This window comes from Trichechus manatus, unplaced genomic scaffold (assembly GCF_000243295.1).
Source record: "Trichechus manatus latirostris isolate Lorelei unplaced genomic scaffold, TriManLat1.0 scaffold00176, whole genome shotgun sequence".
Taxonomy (NCBI): domain Eukaryota; kingdom Metazoa; phylum Chordata; class Mammalia; order Sirenia; family Trichechidae; genus Trichechus; species Trichechus manatus.
In genome coordinates this window covers 1,098,987-1,126,060 of record NW_004444112.1, presented here as the reverse complement: position 1 = coordinate 1,126,060, position 27,074 = coordinate 1,098,987, and positions in this window count along the sequence as shown.

Sequence of the window (27,074 nt, the reverse complement as noted above, 5' to 3'; positions counted from 1 at the left end):
AAAGTTTTATATACATACCCACACACACACCAGTTGATGCTGAGCTGGTTCTGACTCATGGCGACCCCATATGTGTCAGAGTAGAACTGCACTCCATAAGGTTTTCAGTGGCTGATTTTTTGGAAGTGGATCACCAGGCCTTTCTTCTGAGGTGCCTCTGGGTGGACTTGAACTGCCAACCTTTCAGTTAGCAGCTGAGCATGTTAACCATTTGCACCACCCAGGGCCTCTCACTCACTGTTCTCTCTCTCTGTCTTTAATCTCCTAAGAGGTCAAGAGTTTCCAAATTGGTTTTCCTCACAGTTTAAAATAGTTCTCATAGTTTTGGTAGGAAAGAAAGAAGAAAAGGAATATTTTGTTAGGATGCTTTAAAGTTGTATCAGATGGATTTTACACAGTGCAAATGCCTCCACCCTTTAACCTCTGAGCACAAACGGAGTTGGTTGGAGACAGAAAGCTTGGCAGAACAGGAATTTGTCGCACCTCAACCTCACTGGCAAGGGGCGCCCACAGTCAGCGGGACCTGGCTGAGGAGGGCTTTGCAGCTCTTCTTGCCCCTGCCCCTTGCTGTAAGGCACTGTCCCTCCTGGGCTCACGGATCACGTGTCCCAAGGCATGTGTGTACATGTGGGATTCATACTCAGGGTCTTGTGTCCCACGTCTACCCTTGCTCTGCGGCCGATGGTCAGTCTTGCATCAGGGCATCTAGACTTCCCAAACACTGTCTTCAAGACTGTAGGCGAACGCTGAGGAGGTGATGGGGGTGCAATGAGTGATGTTCAGATGCACTGTCCTCCCCGTAACTGTTATGTAAGATAGAGTGAGGTGACACAGGATTTCATGGCTCCATGCTCCCCCAGCCAGTGGCCACCAAAGCCTGAGCCGAGGCCGCCTGACCAGACGGCCACTGCTGGACAGAGAGGCAGACGAATGCCAGCGAGCAGATGCTTCCAGAAGAGTCTAATGATCTGGGCTGGCAAATGGGTCCCCAGGCGCCTTCCATCTGCAGACGCTTCTTTTAGGAAACGGTGATAAATAAATCTTACATTTCTCCCCTCTACTCAACTCATCTTTGCAGCTTTTCTGCCTCCCAGGACACGAAATGACACAGCTGCCTTTTGTAAAATGATACAGTTTCTTTTTGCAAACAGAAACCTTCCCCATTCCCTGCAGGAGAAACAGGACTCCCTTGGACAAGCGTTCTCTGCCCTCCACCAGCCGACCCCACAGCCTCCAGGGATGAAGCATTAAGACTTCAGAGACCACTCCCCCACAAAAAGAAAAAAAAAAAAAAAACGAAAACAAAATCACCAAACCCATTGCTGTTGAGCCGATTCCAACTCATAGCGACCCTATAGGACAGAGTAGAACTGCCCCATAGGGTTTCCAAGGAGTGGCCAGTAGATTTGAACTGCAGACCTTTTGGTTGGCAGCCGAACTCTCAACCACTACACCACCAAAGCTCCTAGACTTCAGAGAGTGAGCTATAATATAATAGGTCACCCCCAGTGTCTAGAAGATATTTGACCCAGTGCCTGTGGGCACAGAGATCCATGAGCGTGTGTCTGTGTGTGCTGAAGGGGTGCACAGACTACTGTTATTTTACAGGCTCAGGTTCTGGGTGGCGCAAAGTTTGCCCTTGGCTACTAACTGAAAGTTTGGTGGTTTGAACCCTCCCAGAGGCACTGTGGGACAAAGGCTTGGGAACCTGCTTCCATAAGGATTATAGCTGAGAAAACCCTAGATGACCTCTCTCCTCTGGGTGGAGTGCACTTCGTACCCATTTTTGTTTTGCTTTAGCACTGGGGGTATATGGCAACCAGAGAGAAGCGGTTTCCTCAAGCTCGTGGTAGAAGGAATTTGACATTCCTGTTCTGTCTGAGTTTGAGTTACTATCAATGATGGTGCAGGGTGCCCCGAGCTGCCCGTGTGCACTGGGAAGGCATCTGGAGGAGCCAGCATCTTGGTATTTCCTTTGTAACCTAGGGGTGGGGTTGGGGGAAAGGGTGGGGATTAATCAGTAAACATGGTACGCACGGGGTTAATTGTGTTTACTTACTAATTTGTAGTGAACTACCTCCCATGGGTTCACCACATCTGTAATGTGGTGAAAACCCAGTATAATTGTGCACTACAGATTAGTAAGCAAGCTCAGGTAAGCCTGTGCGTACCTTGCTTATTGAAGAATCTGTCCCTGGCTCAGGGCATTAAGTTTCCCTGGGATGCTGGGAGTTTGCAAATGTTGTGCAGTATTGGAAGGATTCTGCAGGCCTTGTGAACATTTGAGAAGGTGACACGAATGTCTGTAAAGAACTATTTCCCCCATTTCTTATCATTTATACAGTAAAGCAGTCTTGGGTTACCAGCAGTAAGTGCAGGCTGTGGGATACAGCCTGACTTTGAGGCCCAGCTGACTTTGGAGTAAGCCCAACCAATTCCACTGGAAAAAAAAAAAAAGCCCATTTTCCTTCCTTTCTCCGGATGTCTGGCTCTGGCTCATCCTAGATGAAGCATCCTCGAAGGGACAGAAACTGAATCGTCTGCTGAGAAAGCAGAAGGCCGTGCGAGAGCTTTCTGAGGAAACTTCTGAAACCAAGGTGCACTTGGAAAAGGTGACAGAATGCAAACAGGAGCGATCGCTTTTCACTCATCCCGAAGGAAGTGGGCATGTCTTCCTCCTCGCTGCGTTAGCAAGAGGAAAGCTGCTGATACCACCCCAAACTGGTCAGGCTAGGATGGAGGGGTTTGGGGCAGGATTGGATGGACTGATGGGTTAATGACACCCTCTGAGGGATTTTTCCTTGTTTTTCTTTAATAGAGCTTGCTTTAGGAGTGGCCGGGGATGTCAGGATGGGCCAACTCCATGTCCACTAAAGAAAAATGGCTCTTTGTGTCTAGGGAAATTTGTCAAAGAGAGCTCAGGTGTGCAGATCGAACACTCCTCCATTACTGCCAACATGAATGTGGTTGGGATGAGGTATCAAAAACGGGCTACTCAGGAACTCGGGGTTCTGATCCACACAGGAACTCGGGGTTCTGATGTGGGACGATCTAGGTTTAACAGGCTGTTTGGAAAGGTAAGCTGTGTGTGGAAATGGTAAAAATCTTACCATTAATAAGCTGGATTCTCCTAGTTCAGAATTTAGGATTAGAAATTTCTAAGTGTGTAATTGAAGCAAAGAGGATTTGTTTTTAAAACAAATCTGGACAAAATTACAGGAGGAGGATAGAAAGAACGAAGTGTTTTATACACAAATGCAATGTACTAATTCCAATGGAATGCTTTAGTTGCCTGAATAATAATTAAGGATGACAACTACTATTCCTTGAAAATGTTTAAAAATTCAGATTTACTATTTTTTTTTCCTCATGAGACCTGATTGAGATAATTGTTTGGAGTTTTAGGTAGATTGAGGTTTAACAAATTTAACTAGTGCTTACTAGATATGTTAACTCATTCAGTGCTCCCCAAAGCCACATAAGGTCAGTATTATGTTCCCTTTTATAGATGCAGAAAGGAGCCCTGGTGGCGCAAAGGTTAAGCACTCTTCTACTAACCCAAAAGTTGGTGGTCCGAATGCACCCAGTGCCTCTGTGGAAGAAAAGACCTGGCGATCTGCTCCCGTAAAAATTACAGCCTAGGAAATCCTATGGGGCAGTTCTAGTCTGTCACATGTGTTGCTAGCAGTCCAAATAGACTCAACAGTACCCAACAACATGGACACAGAAAGTGAAGCTCTAGGGGGTGGGTTTCTCTGTGAGGTTATGGTCCATAAGGGGCAGAGCTGAGGATTGGTCCCCAGGCCTGCTGAAGCTAACTCTCCTTGATACCCTGGGGCCACACTTCTGTTCTAGAACTTCCAAATTCTCCCATCTTGGCCAAGGCGCCTTGAGCGCCCAGAAAGGAAACCTCAAGAAAGGTGTTAAAATGTCCTAAACCCAACCTCAGTGCAGTTTTAGGGAGGAGGACCTCAAAACTGATTTTACTTTGGGCCTAATTATCTGAATTTAGACATTTTTAAAACTGTTTGGTCTGATTTTCACAGTCATGTTTTCATTTTAAATGGTTTTTTTAAATAGACTTCATTTTTAAGAGCAGTTCTAGGTTCATGGAAAAATTAAGCAGGAGTACGGAGAGTTCCCATATATCCCCACCTCCTGCACACAGTTAACCCTGTTGTTAATATCTTGCATTCCTGTGGTACCTTTGTTACAACTGATGAGCCAATATTGATACATTAACTAAAATCCATAGTTTACATCAGGGTTTACTCTGTGTTGTACAGTCCTGGGGGTTTTGACAAATGTGTAATGTCATGTGTCTGCCATTACAGTATCGTACAGAATAGTTTCACTGCCCTAAAAATGCCCTGGGCTCCACCTGTTTATCCCTCCCGCTTCCCCCTGAACTTCTGCAAACCACTGTTCCTTTCCCTGTCTCTATAGTCTGCCTTTCCAGAACGTCATAGAGTTGGAATCACAGCCAGTAGCCTTTTCCGGCTGGCTTCTTTCACTTGCCAATATGCGTTTAAGGTCTACATGTGTTTTGAAATAGGAAAAAGTAAGACTGTTTGAATCAGCAAACTTGGCTTTTAATACTGGATGTAACCTCCAGGAATTCTCTTCAGGACAGTCCTGGGAAAACTGGCTAACCAAGGCTGGGTGGCAGCGTGTGGAGTATGTGTGTGTGTGTGTGTGCGGAGAGGGTGTATGAATGAGCGTGTGCATGCAAGTGTGTGTATAAATGAGTGTGAGTGCATGAGCGTGTATGAGTGAGTGTGTGAGTGTGTGTAAGAGTGTGTGGGTAATGAAAGTGTGAGGATGTGAGTGTGTGTATGAATGACAGTGGGAGTGTGTGTGTCCATGTGAATACGTGAGTGTGTGTGAGTGTGTGTGAATGTGTGGGTGAGTGTGTGTGTGTGTGTCCATGTGAATATGTGAGTGTGAGTGTGTTCATGTAAGAGTGTGTGTGAATGTGTGAGTGTGTGTGTGTGAATGGGTGAGTGACAGCGTGTGTATGAATGAGGGTGTATATGAGTGAAAACCAGGCTCCTGGTGTGCTGAGAAGAACCAGTAATATATTCTCCAAATTATCAATATCCCAAAAAGAGAAGATGGAAAGAAACCGTACCCACCCCATTGCCGTCTTGTCAATTCCAACTCAAAGCGACCCCGTAGGACAGAGTAGAACTGCCCCATAGGGTTTCCTAGGCTGTAATCTTTATGGAGGAGCCCTGCTGGTACAGTGGTTAAGTGCTTGACTGCCAACCAAAAGGTTGGCAGTTTGAATCCACCAGCCACTCCACGGGAGAAAGATGTGGCAGTCCACTTCCTTAAAGATTTATAGCCTTGGAAACCCTGTGGACCAGTTCTACTCTGTCCTATAGGGTTGCTATGAGTTGGGTTTGATTTGATGGCAATGGATTTGGTTTGGTTTTGGTTTAATCTTTATGGAAGCAGACTGCCACATCTCTCTCCTGCGGAGCAGCTGGTAGGTTCAAACCACTGACCTCTGTGTTAGCAGCTGAGTGCTTAACCGCTGTGCCACCAGGGCTCCTTGAAAGGAAACATAGCTGCCTGTTTGTCAGAGCAACGAACGCATTCTTTCCCACCGTCCAAATCGCTCTCAGAGTGGTCAGTGCCCCAGTAGGATCTGAGGAAGAACCCGTCTCGAGAAGCTGGGGTTTGACCAGGTCTGGGCTGGCTCTCCATGATCTTCTTGCCTGAATGTGAGCAAGCTCCAGTTATGACTGACCTGCCCACCACAAGCCCACAGGTCCCTCAGGTCCCTCAGGTCGGAGGCAGCCAGCATAGGGTTTATTTAATCGCCACCCCTGTGCTCGTTCTAACTGTTAAAGTCTCTAAGACAGAGGGGCTCCTTCGTCAACTACTCTACTTGCTGTCTGTTTTAATCCCATGTTTGTACCAGAGGAGAGGACCTTTGCTTTTGCTTCTTTGATTATTTGCTGTTTTTTTTTTAATTTGGCACTTAAATCAGAGATTTCCAAAAGCCTCAGGCACATGAAGTCTGTTTTTCAGCCAGAAAACTTCTAGATAATCTATGGGAACAGGAGGCTGATTTATGCAGGAGCCCCTAGAGGGTGCAAATGGTGAGCGTGTTTGACTGCTAACGAAGAGGTTGGAGGTTCAAGTCCACCCAGAGGTGCCGTGGAACAAAGGCCTGGTGATCTACTTCTGAAAAATCAGCCGCTGAAAACCCTCTGGGGCCCAGTTCTACTCTTTCACACACAGGGTTGCCACGAGTTGGAATCGACTCGGTGGCAAAGGGTTTGGTTCTTTGGTTTGTAAAGTGGTAGAATTATAGTGAAGCTTCATGGATTCCGGGGGAGGCCCCGAGTGGTCCAAATGTGCTTGATGGCAACTGGTTTTTTAATTTTGTATTTATTTAAGAGCTGGTCAGGACTTTATAGAAATGGGTGATATCCATTCCAGGACATCATGGTGCAGTAGACAAATGGGTAGTTTGAGAAAATTGGCTTGAAAGAGAAAGAGGAGAAAAGAAGGCACAGATTAGCCCAGAGGGCCGATTTGGTGATTCTAAATTTGACTGCACATAATGTAAAGGGGGTAGTGGCGGTTCAGTGTTGAATTCTCGCCTTCCATGTGGGAGATCCAGGTTCAATTCCCAGCCAATGCACCTCATTCGCAGCCACCACCCGTCTGTCAGTGCAGGCTTGTGTGTTGTTATGATGCTGAACAGCTTTCAGCTGAGCCTCCAGACTAAGATGGGCTAGGAAGAAAGACCTGGATAGCTACTCCTGAAAATCATCCAATGAAAACTCTATGGATCACAATCGTGCAATTCGCAGCTGATCACGGAGACGGCACAGGACGAGGCAGGCTTTCCTTCCATTGTGCATGGGGTTGCCGTGAGTCGGGGCCCACTGGATGGCAGCTGGCAATAACAACAACGACATGCAGTGGGGAAGACTAGTGGTTGTCTATGGGTTTCCTTCTCTATTTATTTTTAACAAAGTAAACTTTCCTCTTGGCTGTTCTCAGGGTGTAGAAGGCAATTGGTCAGGACCTTCCGTGTGTGTGTGTGTGTGTGTGTGTGTATGTTTGGGAGCCACAGAACAAAGCAGCTTGACCACAGGGATGGTGCTTGTCAGCTGGCTACAAACTGCCCTTTATTTTCACGGAAACGTGCCAACAGTTGGGAGTGAAGAAGCTTTGCAGGACACCATTATGGCCAAGCTCACCAAGGAAGCAGGCCACCGATCCTGAAAGAGGAAGGCTACCTCCTGATTCCCACCTGAGATGCCCTGGTAGCTGTGTCCTGCCCACGTGGCCACTCAGCTTGGCTCTTGGAGCATGCAAAGCTTTGTCCCTCCCTTGCCCCTCATCCCAGCAAAATCATACTTTTAAAAAGCCCAATTCCCAATAAATAAATAGTAATTACAATTACAATTGAATGCTCTTAATAAATGTTGAATTGGCTGTCAATGCAAGAACCTCAGGAAACTTCCTTTTCACAAACCGATGTGCTCACTCCCTGGGGCTGCTCACTTTTTTTTTTAAGTGATATTTAACATCGCTACAGCTCTGTGCTGTTTCAGGGAACTGATTAGCGCAGTTGTCGTCCGTCACAGAGCTCAGTTCCCGGCCCAGCGTCCTCCCTGCGCGGTGCTGTCCCGTCAGCTTTCTATCGCAGCCTTATTAGCCAAGTGCTGTCTGCCCATCTGGGATAAAGTGACTGACCAGATGTTCTGACTTTTAACAGACCTGCTGGTGTCCCCAGTTTCCGCTGGGAGGTTGAATTGCCCCAGATTCTCCCGCTGGGAGCTCGTGGTACAAAGGTTGCCGGCAAGGTACAGCTCCTGCCACCCAGGCGATGGAAGGAGAGATGAAGGGGAATTCCCCTCTGAGAGCGGAGCGCATCCAATGTGTGCAGATGGCACCTGCGTTATTACAAACGGCACTGAAGTTGCCTTCGGCTGGAAAAGGCAGCACATCAAAACGGAGGCGAGGTACCGAGGGCAGCCGGGCCAAGGCAGGCACCCAAGAGAAGCGTTTGTCCCAGGGACCTTCCGCCGCCGTCTGAATCACAGGCATGTGGGGGCACAGGGCGCCAAGCCCCTCCAGGTCTCCCCCTATGCTTTGTAGACGTGTGTGTATGGTAGTGTATCTGGGTGTGAGAGTGTGTTTGTTAGCGTGTATGAGTGTGTAAGTGTGTGTGTGAGTGTATGTGTATGTGAATGTGAGTATATGTATCTTAGTGTGTCTGTGCATGTTAGTGTGTGTATGTTTGTGTGAGTGTGTGTTAGTATATGTTTGTGTGTATGTTACTGAGTATGTGTGACTGTGTATGCTAGTGTGTATGTGAGTGTGTGTGTGTTAGTACATGTGTATGTTAGTGTGAGTGTGTGTATATTAGTGCGTGTATGTTACTGAGTATGTGTGTGAGAGTGTGCATGCTAGTGTGTGTGTATGGCCACAGGAAGGTGCCTGGAGGGAAATCCTCTTTGTGTCCTGCAGTGCGTGGGCAGACCTGCGTTGTCATGCAAAGCGGCCTGAGTAGCTGGAGTGACCATATGCTGTGACCGCTGTGCCTGTTTAAATGTAAATGCCCTCCTGGAAGAAAGAGACTTCTGTGTGGTGTGGAGGGAAGGGGGCTGGCAGGCGCGGCTCCTGCAGGTAGAGGCAGAACAAACGGCACGGCACGGGTGGAGCCAAGCCCTGCCCCGCACCTGCCGGGGCTCCCTTGGCACCGGAGCTGTGTGCTTGTTTACCTGTGGTGCTGTCACCGTATTTTGCTGTCTGGAACGACTTGGAAGCCACCTGCCACACCTCTGTCATCTTGTCCACAACAAAGCCCTCTGGGTGAAGGTCTCATTGCTCCGTGCTGCAGCATGGAAGAGAAGATGGGGCGAGGAGCCCGGGATCTGAGCAGAAATTATTATTGATTCAGCCACATAATCAGCGGCAAACACTTCAGGCGAAGATAGCAAATCCATAGCAGCCTGCCCACATAACCACCCTTACAAATTTACCAGCAAACCCTGGCGTGCACTTAGCAAACGCCAGGAGCAAGGGGTCACCTTCACTCGGAGGCAGAGTATTGACATTCCGAAAGCTGAAATATGTTTTGAGTTAAGTGTTATCAGTCAGTGATAAGAGTTGCATGTCTGTTCAACATAACTCCATTGGCAGAAGGATTATTGAATGCTTTCTTGCCATAATCTAGAAGCATCTTTCGGACAAAACTCAGCTTGAAATCAATTGTGCACAAGGGGCGGCCTGCTGTGGCCATTCAGTGTCACACAAAAGGAGAAAGGCTCTCCTGCGATCTTTAACCAGAACTGGTTTATCTAATGAGACTAGAGCTTTAATTTCTTTTCACATCAAACATTGACTCAATGCTCCCGACTCAGCAACGTGTGTAAACTGGCCGTGCAGCCAACCCTGCCAATCCTGGCATGGAGACCTGATGAATCCTCTTTACTTCCAGGTAACTGCTCCCATCAGGCCCTCCCTGGCCCAGGCGAGCCGTGGCAGAGATGACCTGCGGGCAGAGCGAGGAAAAGGGGAAAGCTCACTGTGCGTGGAAGCTGGCGGAAGTCTGAGGCACAGGGCTTCATTGTCTCCTCTCTGCCAACTTTGGGGAAAACAAACAACAACAAAAATTAATAAACTTTGTAAGTTAACTACCTCAGAAATGCTGTTAAAGCCAGAAAGGGTGAGGGGTATCCTTACTTTAAAATTTGAGGTTGCCTCAGAATCAAACAACAGGATTTTTGGAGGAATTATTTCCCAGACACTGAGAAGAAGAGGAAAGTAGAAGCAAAATGCAGGCTCTAGTGTCCCCAGTGGGCTCCAGCGTCTACATTCCACATTCGGTGAATGGTTTAGGGATTTCCTACAAAGCCCCAGCTAGGAAAGAGATGAGAGCAGGAGGTGGGAATCCATCTTTATTTTCAGAAATGTTCCCTATCACCGCCCGGTGGCCCAGAATCTCTAATCCTGGAGTATCAGCTGGCTCTTATGGGCCCGTATGAGGGGCTCAGGTCACCCCACAGGTGAGCAAGGCCCAGCTGGCTTTTCCAGGTTGTTGTGGGAGCAGGAGCACCTGGCTTGGCTGCTCTTGTGGGCAGGCTGGAGCCGAGATGGGGACCAGCGTGGTCATGAAGACGGACTCCCTGCCCCCCAGGAAACTTCCTTTCCCGGGGAGCAGTCACATTTTCCCTTAGCACCAAGTCTGCCACCTCCTGTGGTGGACACCGGGACAAGCACGGGCAAATGGCACCGCCGTTAGCCCCAACCACGGTCCTTGAGTTAGGACTCTCACGTTTGTTGTCCAGACGAGGAAGGGCATGTTTGGGAGGCGGCGTGCTTGCCGCAGTTCATCTACGGAGAACGTGGCAGAGGCAGCTTGCTCCTAGGTCACAGCCTTCTCCTCATCATCCATCACGTTCCTCGATATTTCTTCTCTTTATCATCCTGTTTAAACTACAAAACTTTGCAATTGTTTGCTTTCTTCTTTAAATCTTTTCTCCCTACCCCTCCACACACTGCAGTGAAATAAGTGTTTAAAAACAATTAGAGGCTATGGTAGTTAAGGGAGTCCCTGAGTGATGCAAACAGTTAATGCACTCAACTACTAACCAAAGGTTGGTGGTTGGAGTCCACCCACAGGTGCCTCGGAAGAACGGCATGGCAATCTACTTCTGAAAAATCAGCCATTGACAACAGTTCTGCTCTGACACACACAGGGTCTCCATGAGCTGGAATCAACTTGACAGCAACTGGTTTATGAGGGTTTTTGTGGGCCAGTGCTCTAGTGAGATACTTAGCTCCCCATGGGTGAGAAGAGCTGCATCTGGGAGCCATTCAGTGTTTCTGATATGGATGGTGTTCAGGGTGCTTTGAATGAAGAAATATCCCAGAGCCCACCCCACTGGACCTGACTCCATTTCAAGGCACTGGTGGCTGGTCAAACTATTATTTCTACATCTTGATTTAAAAGATCCTTTTTATCCTTCTGAAAACATAAAAGTATAGTTATTATTTAGTAGGTAAAATGATTGGCATATGGACAGATTGCATTGTGCTCTGTGAGATGTCTGCTTCCAGATGGACTTACTGATTGGCACTTGGCCATATCTCTCTTATCTGAACACTGCTACAGATTATTTTATGGAACATTCTGACTTCTGTCCTAGTTAGGGTTCTGCAGAGAAACAGAACCAATAAGATATGTCTAGGTCTAGGTCTAGTTCTAAGTCTAAGTCTGAGTCTTTGTCTATGTCTACTTCTAAGTCTATATGTCTAAGTGTAAGTGTAAGTCAATGTCTAAGACTGTCTAAGTATACGTCTAAGTCTCTGTATATGTCTATGTCTACAGTTACGTCTATGTCTAAGTTTATGTCTAAGTCTAAATCTATGTCTAAGTCTACATCTGTGTCTACATCTAAGCCTATATATTTAAGGCTATGTCTATGTCTATGTCTACACCTAAGTCTATATCTACATCTAAGTCTATGTCTACATCTAAGACTATGTCTATGTCTTTTTCTGTATCTGTATTTAGATTTATTTTAAGGAATTGGCTTATACAACTGTGGCAAGTCTGAAATCCATAGGGTGGGCAGCCAGTTGGAAACTCTGGCAGGAAGTCTTTCTAAAGTCTTGAGGCCGAATCCTTCTTTCCAGGAAATCTCAGCTTTTGCTCTTCGGGCCTTCAACTGATTGGAAGAGGCCCACCCAATTATGAAAGGTAATCTGCTTTACATAAGGTTAACTGATTGCAGATGTTAACCACATCTACAAAATACCTCACAGCTGCATCTAGACTAGTGTTTGACCAAACAACTAGAAACCACAGCCCAACTGAATGGACACATGAAGTTCACCATCACAATTTCCCCGTCACGGCCCACATAGAAAACGACACTCGTATAGCACATTGGGGTGAAGAGTCAAGGCTGCTTCCTGCCCACAGTCGTTGCCCCCTTGCTCCCTTCTGCCTTGTCCCACCTGCCATTCTGATTGTGGAGGGAGTGAGCATTGTGTGCCTCTGTAGGCCTGCAGATGGGGAGGCTCTGAATTGATGAAGACAGCCCTGTGAGTTCTGCATGGAGCATTGCATGTACAGAGAAGAAGCATACAGGAAAGAAAAAAAAGAAAACCACGATCCTCCATTCCCTGGACCTTGAGTCAGGCATGAGGTGGACGGAAGATCCCTGTAGCTGAGGGCTTGGTGCCTAGTCTTCCCTCGGGACCTCTAGGACCAGGCCCACAGGTACTGGACCTTCTGACTCTGAGTTCGCAAATATTCCTCTTCTCACTCTTCATGTCCATGTTCAAACCATTCTGCCAAGCAGGCCTTGCAAACTCTCTGGCTCATGCCTGATTTCTCCTTTCTTTGTAAACACGCCATCACCACTCAGGTGAATGGCCAAGTGCCCCGACCCTGCTCCTTACATCTATGCCTTCAAATGGCTCTTTCTGTCTTTCCTACAGCCCCACACCTGCCTGACTTAAATTGCTCATACACATGTTATGTACATCATCTGGAGAATTTGAAAATGAACACAGAAAACCAGTGGTGTTACGAGGAGGGTGCAGGGGCTTGGATCTCACCAGGTGACACTGTCAGAGGGGGTTGACACCAAAATGACTGTCTATAAAAATATTCCTGTAGTTAGTTATAGGAGCCTTGGTGGCACAGTGGTTAAGAGTTACGGCTGCTAACCAAAAGATTGGCAGTTTGAATCCACCAGCCGATCCTTGGAAACCCAATGAGGCGGTTCTACTCTGTCCTATAGGGTCACTATGCGTTGGAATTGACTTGACGGCAATGGTTTTTTTTTTTTTTTTTGGTTGGTTAATTATAACAACAAAGACATTTTTTCATAAGCCCAGCTTACATATATCAATATATGTACAAGGCTAAAACTCTATGCTGATTTACTTTTTGAACTTTCTAATGTATTCTGGTCAGAGCTGTCATTATTACTCGATTACAATAATGCTTCGAATCACGTGGTTTCCTCTGCACACGCTACAAGCAAGCGCTGTTTTCGTTGCTGCTAGTGTTTTTATAGTCATTGGTTTTGTCAAATTTTCTGGTGTTTTAGCTACAATATTGTGGTAATTAGTATTTAGGAACCTATATCAATAACTTTTTTGAGAATGAAGTAGTAATTAAAGGAAAAGAAGGAGACATATATGAGAATTATGATTTACGAGTAACATATTACTTAGGATTCTATATGGTCTGGTACGGGAGGAGGTCCATGGGTTACCACACCATGAGTTACCACACTGGGGGACACCAACCCTGGTGATGCCATTGCAGAAAACCACATAGGCTGATGTAATAAGTACTCAGAACCCCATGGCCCCCCAAAACAGGCATTAACATCTCTCCCTTGCATTGTGATTTTGGTTGAACACTTCGTCTATGCTTCCTCTGAAATACGCCACCTCTTTACCATTAAACAGAGAAGAACTGGTGTCTCTCCAGCTGGACCAGAACGCCTCAATGATGCCGCCAGGAGCCACACGTCCAACACGAGGGAAAATGATAGACGTGGGAGACTTATATTTGAAAAGAGCCTATTTGCAGATAAGTGCTTATCTGTTAAACGGCCAGATCAACCTCGCCCAAATGTTTAGAACTATTTAGGGACATTCTGACCGAGAATTTATGCTTAGAGGAGGGCCATAGGTGATGCCCTCTTAAGATCTTCTTGCTGGTGATGTCCAGATTGACCATCTCTGGTGCCTATGTCCATGGTGGCCCTCTGCTGGTCTGGTCCTGTGATGCCCAGATTAACCTTCTTCAGCTGCCTCGTGCCTGCAGTGGTCAGGCTCTTGGTCTCCTTTGGCCTCCTAGCGCTTGGTTGGCTGCCGTTTCCTGACACTTGAGGTTGTGATATATTTCCTACTAGCCATCTTCTGCTTCCATTGTTGCCCCTACATCAACTGCATCACCTCCAGTGTGAGGACATAGTAGTTCCTAAACTAAACTAAAAGCACTCTTGTTAGATTACTCTCACTCTCCCAGTCAGAAATCTCAATAGTTCCTTCTTGCCTATTTTTGAAGAACAATGTGTTCTCCCTAGCCCAGGACCTAACACCTCGACGTTGCTTTCCAGCTTCTTTGTCTCCCTCTGCTCCATGATATGTGCCCTGTACTCGGTGAAATCAATGTACCCTCACATCCTTGGACCTGCTCCTTATTGTCATCTTGCAATACCCTCCCTTGTACTCACTCATTCTGAAAACCAGCTGTTGGTCAACCTCCTGTCCCCTACATGCACACTTTCAGCACCACCAGTCGTCCCGGCCCTAGGGGGGCACTTTCTCCTCTGGAGACGCACCAGTCAGCACCCTAGCCTTCCCTCAGCACTCCTTTGCTTTATAAGTTAATGATTTGTACTCTAACATTGGTCCCAGATGCTAAGCTACTTGGTGGAGGTCTTGGCTGTTCTTCATCTTTGGATTCCCTCCTTATCTGCAGCCCAAAGCTTAGAATGAGTATTCCAAGAAAGGTGCTCAAGAACTGCTTAATGCATCATTAATGAAGAGAATACATAAATTGAGAAACTATTAGATGTGGAGAATCTTGCATTGTTAATACTTTACAGCAGCAGCACTGTCTCTGACCTGGGGTGTGTTTATTTTGCTTACACAGGTCTATTCCCCTCAAGTCAGAAGTTGAAGCCTCATAGTTTTGCAGTCCATGCTTGGGGAGCCTCCATCAGATCACAGGCAAGCAGGTATCACTTTCCCTGCTTCAAAAATACTGAGGCCCTTTTACAAACTTTACTGCCTTAAAAACTGCTCCTCAAATAAAACACTTTAGCCACGTAAGTATTTGAAAGCTCCCAAGTCCATATTTTCCTGTACTTGGGACACTCTTGCCGGCAAAATGACAGGCAGCCTTGCTCATTTGCAAGAAGTCTGCTTCTGTGTATGGGCTGCAGGGCTTAGCTCTTCTCTATTTGCCAAAGGTACAAGCATTTCCTTAATGAAAAAACTCGTCAAAGAGAGAATGGAAAAGTGCATAAAAGGGTCTAGAGAAACTGGAAAGAAGAGGAAGGGAAGACACAAAAGAGCAGAGCAATGAAAACATGTCACTCAATTCAACGGTGGAGAAGAGAGAAGAGGAAAGGAGAAACGTGGCCTGCAGCTCTCTGTTTATGAGAACATCTGTCTGGGGCGTGGACAGCTGGGGACGCAGCTTTGAAGGCTTTTTACTACTTGGAATTTGTTTCAGAAAATAGTTTGCTTCTCTGTACCACTTTCTCCTGTCAAACAAAAATAAGAATTGAGGCTTATACACAATTTTGTGTTACTGTGAATTACCTTTATTCATAGATTATGTATACACTACATATGCTTATCTGTCTCATAGACGATGAAACTAAATTCTCACGAAACGTTGTCAAATCACCAACCAAAGAAAAATGAACTACGTGTAATTCATCCTACCCTGACCGCCTTCTGATGTCTTTGCCAAACTAATGAATTCATCAGTACACTTCCGGGAATTGAGAATAAAAACATGGATATGAAAATATTGTTCTTTATGTTGGAAGTTTTCTTTAAAACAAAATTGCATAAATTTCTTTTCAATCATTGAAATGCCCTAAGTACCAGGGAAACAGAAAGACTAAATTCATTAGGAATAAATTATTAAGTTAAATCTTCAAAGCAAAGGCTAAAAAATAAAAAGTGCTCACCCAATGTAAAGAGAGGCACAGCAGCATGTAACATCAGGCCATTGTTTGTGTATTATTAACAGCGATTATAACTAATTGATGAACTAGCAGTTAATTAGTAGCCTTGATTCCCCAAATGTTTTGCAGGACAATTATGCTGTGCAGCTTTTCAAAAGGCTCAACATTTGAGAGCAACGTTTGGCTACTTCTGCCTTATCCTCTGGGTGCACCCCCTCCCCTAACTTATTCTTCGTACCTTCTAGGGAAGAAAAGGTAAACACAAAGGGTGTGAGTCTTGTCGAAGGTGTCCCACTCCACACTGTTTGCTGTTTTCTTTGCTCAAAGGAAAATCTATTTATGACTTTTGTGTATTTGGCGATGGGGAAAAGATAGAGTGAGTCATATGAGATCAAGAGGTGTTTGGACATGAAAAACTACCATCACAGAAAACCCATCTAGAGCTCTGGGCCAGGCATGGGTCTCAGCATTTACATGTTGTTTAACTGTCACCACGACCTTAGCGCCAAGAATCCTAATTGTTGCCGTTAGTTACCGTGGAGTTGATTCCGACTCATGGCAACCTCGTGTGTTATAGAGTAGAACTAAGCTCCATAGGGTTTTCTTGGCTGCAATCTTGTTAATTTTTTTTTATTATTGTACTTTAGATGAAGGTTTACAGAACAAACTAGCTTCTCATTAAACAGTTAGTACACATATTGTTTTTTGACATTGGTTACCAACCCCATGACATGTTGGTACTCTCCCTTCTCGACCTTGGGTTCCCTATTACCAGCTTTTCTGTCCCCTCTTGCCTACTAGTCCTTGCCCCCGAACGGGTGTGCCCCTTTAGTCTTGTTTTGTTTTAAGGGCCTGTCTAATCTTTGGAAAAAGGGTGAACCTTAGGAGTGACTTCATTACTGAGCTAAAAGGGTGTCTGGAGGCCATACTCTTGGGGTTTCTCCAGTGTCTGTCAGGCCAGGAAGTCTGGTCTTTTTTTGTGAGTTAGAATTTTGTTCTACATTTTTCTCCAGCTCTGTCCGGGACCCTCTATTGTGATCCCTGTCAGAGCAGTTGGTGGTGGTAGCCAGGCAACATCTAGCTATACTAGACTCAGTCTGGTGGAGGCTGCGGTAGTTGTGGTCCGTTAGTCCTTTGGACTAATCTTTTCTTTATATCTTGTTGTCTTCATTCTCCCTTGCTCCCGATGGGGTGAGACCAGTGGAGTATCTTAGATGGCTGCTCACAAGCTTTTAAGACCCCAGACGCTACTCACCAAAGTAGAATGTAGAACATTTTCTTTATAAACTATATTATGTCTTGGCTATAATCTTTACAGAAACAGATCGCCAGGTCTTTCTTCTGTGGAGCCGATAGGTGGGTTTGAACAACCAACCTTTAGGTTAGCAGCCAAGCACAAAATGTTTGCACCACCCAGGTACTGGCAAGAACTTTAATAGCAAATCTGAATGAACCAAATGGGGCTGTAGGTGTCATATCCTCATCCTATAGGGACAACATTGTGCTCTGGACACAGAGAGTGTATTTAGTATTCTCATTATGTTTTCAGAGCTTTCCCATTTTATTCCTTTTCTGCTTTGGTTTACTTGTTTTTGTCCCCTGTGATAATCTGTAAGTTAAGTCATTTTGGGATCAAAAATGAGAAGTAATTTCTTAGGACAAGAGCTTTGTATGATGCTCACTGCTTCAAGCCTGTACCCAAGTTTGACTGGATCATTCTATTTCCTCTTCTTACACAATTTTCAGAACAATAAAAATAGCATGAACACAGTCTTTGGGTCAGAAGACCGTCTCTTCCCTGAACACTATATCCAACAAGGCTGCGCCATTCTGTTTGGTTTTGCACCAGCGTGAGTGACGGAGTGTGCACAGAATGGCGCCAGATTGCACTGTCTGCAGCTGAAAATGGGTGCATGCATGCGCCTTACATCCATCCATGGCCACCTGGACTTAGTGCTTCCTGTTGTTGCCTCCTTGGGTACAAAGGGGAAATGAATTCTTTCTAACTAGTCTGGAACTCTGCTGCCCAGCTAGACACAAACTGCTCCTTCTGGAAGAATGAGCTGTAAGAATTCATGTAGCTAAGTCTGTGTTTCTGGACCTGGGGATTTTACATTGCATGGAAAATGAGGAATCCTGAAAATTTAGGGACAAGGGGCTATGTGTCTCAGATACTTCCATTCTCTTCCATTTATGGGACGGCGAGGCATTGTGAACTGCACAGGGTCCAACACGCCTCCCATGCCATTGGTGCCCAGTAAGTGTTTGTTAGATAAATATCACTTATGAGACTAAAATCTTAACTCATATTTATAAGGGCTCTTACAGTCTACAGAACGAGGCAGTGGTGGTTCAGCAGTAAAATTCTCACCTTCCATGTAGGAGACCTGGGTTTGGTTCCCAGCCAATGCACCTCAAGCACAGCCACCATGACCTGTCTGTGAGTGGAGGCTTGCATGTTGCTATGATGCTCAACAGGTTTCAGCAGAGCTTCCAGACTCAGACAGACTAGGAAGAAAGGTCTGCAGATCCACTTTTGAAAATTAGCCAATGACAACCTGATGGATCACAGTGGTCTGATCCATCAATGGAATAAAATGTGCAGCATGAGTCAGGGCTGACTTGGTGGCAGCTAACAACAACTCAACACTTTTAGATGAATTATCCTGCTTGGACCTCAGACACCTGCAGGGCAGATATTATAACTTCTGTTTTACATGTGGAAAAACTGAGCTCTAGGAGGTGAAAGGATGCTCTACAAGTTCCACAGATAGTAACTGGCAGAACTGGCATGTACATCCATGCCTCTGGCTACTAGAGAGGCATTTTTCTTAGTTAATGAGGAAGAATCCCTTTGAGTCTAGGGCACATTTATATCAATACTTATTTTCTATCTGGAGCTGAAGGACCTCAATGGCCATGGGAAAGGGTATATGCCAATTCCTTGTCAACCACTTCCTTTGGGGAAAAACTCTCCAGCATCTCAGTTAGACCTGAAGTCTGGAAAAGCACTCTGGAAGGGGGCACCGTCTGAGATGTGTTTTGAAGGAGGAGTAGGAGTTTGAGTAATAATTTGTGGAAGGGCATTTCAGGCAGAGGGAATAGCATGTGTGAAGGGAGAGAGGTGAGGAGTAACTGGTTTGGCTGCAGCCATGTGTCGATGGGGGTGAGCTAAAAGGCATGGCAGAGCCAGGGCTGTGGGCAGCTCACGAGGTTAAACTGAATCCCAGAGGACTTGAGGCAGGCAAGTGCTTGGATTGCCTTGCACTTTAGGTCGATCCTGATGGATGTAGGGGCTGGTGCTGTTGTCTAGGTAGAAGGCAGGTAGGTGCAGGTGTGAGAGGAGGTGTTGGAGAGATGGGAGAGGAGGGGACGTCCCCGAGGAAGAGCATGCAGGACCTACCTGGAGTCCAGGGGAGGTAGGCACAAGTGTAGGGAGGGAGGGTCGGGGTGCAACTTCACAGGAAGCTATATTTTTATCTCCTAGGTCAGCTTGCAGGTGTCAGTGGATCTTGGGTGCAGTCAGGTCATTCAGTACAGGTGTGCCTATCAGGGGGTCTGAGCTTGGAATGGAGGGTTCTCTCGCAGTGATGCTTTGCTGAGAGACAATTCTTAGGCTAAAGTGCTGGACAGGATGGGTGGTGGGGGTCTTAGCTGGAGGGACTGCCTCTCCCATTTATGGAAGAACAGGTGCGGCAGAATGGTGAGTGTGTCCAGCCAGTCTGCCACTAGCCCTGCTTCACTATTGCCTGTTACCCCCCGCCGCCCAGGCTCCTCTTTGGCGTTGGTCCGCAGGGGCTCTCTACTCAGTGCCCTTTAGCTAGAGCAGGACAGCCTCCCTGTCAGGGGTGACCCCAAAATCCATCCTTGCCTCTCCTAGCTGGCTTGAGGTTCCTCGGAGCTACCTGGTGGCTTTGTGTGGGAAGTCCCCTCTGCCGTCTCTGGTGGGAGAGAAATGACTTAGCTCTCACTGAACCTGCGTTAACCCACCCTGAGGGGCACACAGTACTGGGAGTGTGGGTGGTTGGGAAGGTGCTTCCAACAAGAAAAGAACAGATTCTGCTGAAAATATACCTACCGAGATAATTCAATTTCATGTGTAAAAATGTGGCTTTATCCAGAAATTGTCAGTGATATGATAAAGCTAATTAAGGCATGCCTGGTGCTAGCAGTTTCATTAGAGGAGATAATATTGCACAAGAAAAATAAGAAATCATTATGATGAATGTCTCAACATTACATTACATGTTAATGAAGTGTAAATGATCTAATTATTTTTGAAAGAATACAGATTCGATTAAACTGTCGGAATTAAATTGGAAAGGACAGCCCATTGTACTTTTTATGTACAGACAAGTTAGCGTTAATTAGGCACAATCTACAGGAACAAATGAGGCACAACCCTCAGTGAACAATCATGTATCCATCGCTCAAGGCAGGTTTCATAAAGAATTATATTAGGGAAAAAATTGTAAGTCAATTAAATACAGTGCTGCAGCAATGGGAGGGGAAATGAGGGGAGTCTCCCTTACCTCCCTCTCCATTTCAATCGTGTTCATAGCAGAATCATTCTGCCGATTTCGCACTGCCACTAATTTCATAAATTCCGAGTCTGCCGATCAGATGCTGGGATTGATTTTCATTGTGTATCCCCGAGACAGCTTCAAGAAGGCGGGATAACTTGACTGAGAGTCTTCCCATCAAAGGACCAGGACTTTGAAGGTACCTCCTCTGCCAGCATCCTCACCAGAGTCTCCAAAACAGGATGTTCTTTTCGGATAGTCGCCTGGTCGTATCCTTGTTATGAAAACTCAGTAGCCACCTTGGCTCATTGGGTGTGAGGTGGACACGTGGGGTCTCACCTCCACTTCCTGTTTCAAATAAAAGGAGAAACCATAGTGAAGCAAAATACCAAAACCCGATCCATCCTTGATCAGTACAGACCTATCTTTTTTTCTGTTTTGAAAAGTAATTTTGTCGTTGGTGGTAGGTGTTGTTGAATGGGTATGTGCAACAGAATGAAACACTGCCCAGTCCTGCACCATCGTCACAATTGATGCTATCTTTGAGCCCATGGTTGCATCCACCTCATTGAGCCAAAAAACCAAACCCATTGCCCTCGAGTCAATTCTGACTCATAACGACCCTGTAGGACAGAGTAGAACTGCCCCATAGGGTTTCCGAAGGGCGGCTGGTGGTTTTGAACTGCTGGCCTCTTGATTAGTAGCAGAACACTTAACCACTGTGCCACCAGGGCTCCATCTCATTGAGGGTCTTCCTCATTTTTGCTGGCCTTCTGCTTTACCAAGCAAAATAAAAATAATTTTAACAGCTATGAATATTCTACATCCAGCTTCATTTCTGTCTTGTTATTTTTGTAGAATCAAGGTCTGAGATTTGATGGGTCTGTTATCTTGAAGGGTCAGGCTATTGGGGAACAGGAAAGATCATGTAGAACCATAACAATTCAGACTTTAGCAACAGCGAGATGCCAGGACATGTGGTCTACCTGTCAAGAAGCCCTGTTTTGTGATGGGCCAGTGTGCCATGGACAGTCAGCATTGCAGATGACGTGGCATGTAGTGGAGAGAGCCTGGAGCCTGGGGACCCAGAGCAGGCGCTGTGCAGTGCCATGCTGGAGACCAGCCTGACCCAGGCCCAGGAGGGCGGTGTGCTTGGGCTCTGCTTGCCTAAGTGCCTGGCCCAGCAGCCACATGAACATGCTTCTAGGCCGTCTCACGTGAAGCTTGTGAAAGCACCCATCAGTCTCTATTTCAAATCTCTGTGTGAGGCCCCACATTTCCAAAATGAAGCTCCACACCTGATCATGTTGTGTTCTCCTTGCATCATTGGGCTGTCCTGCTTTACTAAAACCCAACACACAAACATGGGATGAAAACCTCCAGATAAATTAAAGGATGGCTATTTACAAAGAGTGTTTGCTACATCAAAGGGTTTGCTGCTGGGGTCCAGTTAATTCTCCTGGTTCATGTAAAACCGGATATAGTTGGCACACTATCTCATGGATGTATTTATTCACAAATCAGGTTACAGCTATATGCTACATGCCCTTCCTTTTTTTCGGGAAGTTTCCCTGGGGGCAGGGAGAAGGGGAGGGGGCTTGATCTTTTGGTGTGTAGGAACAAGAATATTTCTTTTTTACACCCAGCTCCAAAACTTTGGGATAATGATTAATAATTAGAATTGAGTGAAAAACCCACACCAAGTCAGTTATTCGATGTAATTTGCAGTTAACAATAGTTTCCTTCTGGAAACCGCAGGAGTCAGAATGAGGGAGCCCCACGGTGTTTTTGTTTTAATTTCTGGCAGCTGAAGGGATCAAGATAGAAAACCATACATAGGGGACCTCGAGCTTAAGTATTAGGAAAAACAAAAGAGGCACACACATCAACAACAACAAAAAGCAATTTGTAAAATGCATGGAATTTGGGGTTTTAAAAATATATTTGGACTCCGCTCAAACGGAATGTTTGTAAAAGGTGCTCACAGCAAGCTGGGCTTTTTCTTTTTAATTTTTTTGGTGCATGCGAACAAAACCTCATCCTAAAGAATATTCTGCGGGAAGCTTCCATGGAGCTTTCAGTGGTTGGGGGCAGGGACGGGGCAGGGGCTGGGGAGACCCAAGGGAGAGGCAGAGGCAAGAAAGACCATGCATCCCTGGCTGAGGCTTGAGGCTTGGCTTCACATAAACAGATCTGAGCTCTGCTGCTCATGTGTGACCTGGGCAAGTCCAAGCCGAGGAGCTTTACCAAAAACCGAGTATCAGTAATAGTGCACACCTTGTGAGGCTTTGTGGGGACTAATGAAAATGCCTGTGGAGCATTTAGACGTGCCCACAATAGTCAACACTATTTATTATGCACTGAATTGTGTCCCTCCGAAAGACATGTTGAAGTTCCTAACCCCTGCACCTGTGAATATGCCCTTGTCTGGAAAGAGGGTTTTTCTTTTGGTAGCAGTTAAGTTAAATGAGGTCATGTCAGAGTAGGGCGGGTCCTAACTGTAATCCTTTCTGAGTGGTGTCTTATAAAAGGGGAGAACAGACATGGAAACAGACTCACACACAGGGGGAAGACAGTGTGTGAGGTCTGTCTACAAGCCAAGGAACACCAAGGGATCGCTGGCAACCACCATGAGCTGGGGGGAGGCGTGGGACATTTCCTCTCTCAGAGCCCCCAGAAGGAAGCAACACTGCCGAGATCTTGATTTGGACTCTCAGCCTCTGAACTTTTAGATAGTAAATTCCTATTCTTTAAGCTGCCCACTTTGTGGTGTTTTGTTATGGCATCCCCAGAGCACATGGCCACAACTGACTATTCTTATTAACCATAAGTCAGGGTCGAGACTGGGCACAGTGCTGTCTGTACACAGAAGGCATGTCCTCTTGGGAAAAGCTGGGGTAACTTTTGCAGTGTGGTCTAAAGTCTTCCTGGAGAACCAACTGCCCGTGGCTGGTTTGAGTTGTGGATTTGGAACTGGAGCAGGTGGGGTAGAACTTCCTGGGCAGAGGACCATTCCCTGGGCGGGCAGGGGGCGTCTTGCAGCTGAAGGTACCAAGTCCAGTCTAGTAGATACCAAGGAAGACCGAGAGGTCAGAGAGGAGAGAAAATGTAGCAAGGAGGGTACCGAGTGTGGAGGGGGTGTCCTCAGGTGGCAGGACCACATGAAGGATGGTGCAGGGGTGTTGATTAAGCAGCAGAGCTCAGTCTCTGAGTAATGAACCCAAACAGGTAAGACAAGGTATGGGTCCTCCAGGTAGTTTCCCAAGGATGAAGCCACGGCACACAACATGGCAGCGCCGTTCACAATAACCAAAGGGTGGAGACTACCCAAGTGTCCATCAACAGATGATGGATAAACACAACGTGGTCCATTCATACAATGAAATACTATTCAGCCATAAAGAGAAATGAAGTTCTGATACATGCTACGACATGGATGAGCCTTGAAAACATTATGCTGAGTAAAATATGTCAGTCACAAAAGGACAAATATTGTACAATCTCGCTTACATGAAATATCTAGAATAGGTAAGTGTATAGGGACAGAAAGTAGATTAGACGTTACCAGCATCTGGGGAAGGGAGAGTCATTGTTTAGGAAGCAGTAAGTTTCTGTTTATGGCAACAGGAAATTTGGCAACAGATATTGGTGATGGTTGCACAACATGATTAATGGAGTTGATGTGTGAATTGTGAATTTAAAAACATTGAATTGGCAAATATTCTGTTATACATACTTTTACAACAAGAAAAAAAATAAAAGAGCAAAACGAAAAAAAAGCCATGGCAAACAAGACAGAAGGTCAGCTGGACGTGAGAAACTGGGGTCTGCCCCAAGGCCAGCCTGGCCAAGACCAGTGGGGCCAGAGCTGCTCAAATCCTTCCCCATTCAGGGAGGGGGCAGGGCCAAGCTGCAGCGGGGTCACGTGGCTTCAGCCTTGGTGCTCCCAGGAGTGGGAGGCTGGGCCTACACACGTGGGATGCTGCATTTCTCTCTTTCTCGTGACTTCACCTGTGTAATGCCCAGTGCATGAGTCTCAGTAGAGAATGGCATGTGGTCTCTCTTTTCCAGAGCAGCCTGGGGAAGTTCTGGAATCATCTACTTATCTCCAATTTCCATGAACCATACTTAGAACAGTAACTTCCCTGCACACAGGGATGGATTGCCCAGTAAGCAAGGTACACATGGGGTTACTTGCGCTTACTTACTAATCTATAGTTCACAGTTTCATCTGTTTTTCACCACATCAGAAACGTGGTGACACCCATGTGAAATTGTGTACTACAGACTGGTAAGCACGATGAAGCCCGTGCGTACCTTGCTTGCTGGTTAATATGCCCCTGCCTGCACCGGAATATTTGTGAAAGCTTAGAAACAGCCTGAAGTTGTATTTAAAATAATTGTTTTCTGAGAAGAGGAATGCTGAAAGACAAACTATGCTTTGAAGCAGTCATCGGTGGGCATTGGAGGAGTGGACACGGTGATCATCTTTGCAAGTAGAGAAAGCATCCTTATAGGACCTTCATGTTAGATATTCATTTTGCTGTGCAATGCAGAGTAATACCAATTGAAACACATGGAGAAAGCTACCAAGCTGGTTTCAAACAATGCGATATAACCATGTGCACTAGTATATATAATCTGTGTAATAAAATGTAAGATATAGTATTTTGCCAGTAGCTAGTAATGCATTAACAATTATTCTTTTGTTCTTCCTAGTGGATTCACAGTATAATCAATTTCAGGTAATATTTATTGGGCTCCTATCCCGTATATCAACAACTCAACTAGGCCTTGCAAATTTCTCACAGAGGAGAAAAATATAATATTCTATTCAGTAGTATTCAAAATAGTAAAATTCTGTTTAACTGAACTTCAAAGATGGTGGGACTGGGAGATAAGAAACGTATCTTTGCATCTTACCTTAGGGCTCTAGATTCTACATCATTGAGATCCAGACCCTCCAGTTATCAGCCCTGTACTGGGACTGTGGCTGCTGCGGTGCAATGCTCAGAAAAACAAGGCTAACGTCAGTATTGTTAACATGGTCACATGGAGACTCATTGCAGAGCACAGTTAGGGTGTCAGGCATATTGTGCACTAATGCTACAAGACCAAAGATTAATAACAGCAAAAAGAAAAACCAGTGGCTGCCAAAGCTCATAGCCCAGTTGCCAAGATGGCAGGACCAGCTCGGCAGGCAGCGTGAGGCCTGCCAGTCGAGATGACTTGCAAACAGAAATCGTAATTTGCTCCAGTGTTTTTTTCCAGTATTTTGGACATGCCTTTCTGCTCAGTTTAAATTGATTTTTCAATTTGATCTCCAGCCACACTATATGTGACCTGATGAAATCTCAGCCTTCTGAGCCCAGATCTTAATCTCTTGTCTAAAATAGTTAGCATAGCCTCGTCTCTGGTGTGGAAACAGAGTGGAGTAGCAGACTATCCTGACCATGGCTTTAAACAAACCAATTAGGCGTCTTCTGCTTGTGGACTATGGTACCAAGTGGCAGTAAAAGCAACAATGTACCCCACACCCCCAAACCCCCAAAACCCTTGGAGTAAGCAGGACTGCAACTAGATATGCTCTCCTCCTCTACCTGCCACCTGGTCTTAGCTAATGGAATCTTGGAACTACCAAGACAGTGCCTTTGGATTCTGTGCTTCATACACTCACGGCTGGGTAGTAGTTGCTAGAAAAGGATATCATGTTTGGCAGAGGGTCAGAAAAAACGAGGGAAACCCTCCATGAGATGGATTGACATAATAGCCACAACAATGGCCTCAGACCTACCAAGAATCATGAAGATGGCACAGGACTGGGCAATGTTTTGTTCTGTTATACATAAGGTTGCCATGAGTTGGAGCTGAGTCGAGGGCAACTAACAACAACAACTGGGTAGAAACAGTCCAGAAGGCTGGAATTCAGCAAGTAAGAGTAGTCAGACTTATGGCTGCCTTACTCTAGGACATGGGGATGGTTGAAAAGATGATGTCACATACTACCACAGCAGACCCCACTGAAGTCAGACGCTTTCATGACAATGGGAAGAATGCCTTCAAAGATGTGGAAAGTGCATGGTCAAAGCCCCATGGTCGCAATTGTTGTGAGAAGATTCTGTTGTTTTTGAGTTCAACTGTTTCATTAAAGGTTCACTTGCATGATAAATGTTGTGTGTCTCTTCCTGGTTGTCACTGTAGTTTTGAAATGTAGAGGAGTTCAGGTATCTAACAGGAAAAGTACTGGGTAAACTTCATTAATATTCTTAGGTCATTATAGATAATGAGCAAATCTTATACGTCCTGGGTTGTTTTTGGAGCCCTTTTCCCACCCCTGCAGCTCCATCCTCCCAACATGGCCATGTAACCTCATAAGCCTTCTTACGAAGCCTTCTATAGAATCTGTGCAAATGTGGGTATATTTAAATATATCGTCTATGTAACTGACACTCTCTCAGGTTGAACAGTGTCCAACCTGCCAACACATGCATAGAGACTCTATTTCAAGGCAATAAGTGAAACACTAAGAAAAATAGCCTTAGTTTTCCCAGGCTTCCACCTGTCCCCTCACTCACAGGTCAGCTGTCTTCTTACAAACCAAGATACAATTCTGTTATCTTTTCTGAGGCATATTGCTAAAGCTTTTTCTACTTACCTCTATTTTCTCTCCCCACTTTGAGTTCTCTTTTTTCTGTTAATTGTGCTCAACAGGAAAAATGGGTAAAGAACAGGAGCAGGCAGAATAGTACCTGGAGAAAGCTCTTGCTCATAGCTAATGGTGATAGATGAGGCAGAACTCAAGACCTATTGGTAAGTCAGCAGGATTGGCTACAGCTATTGG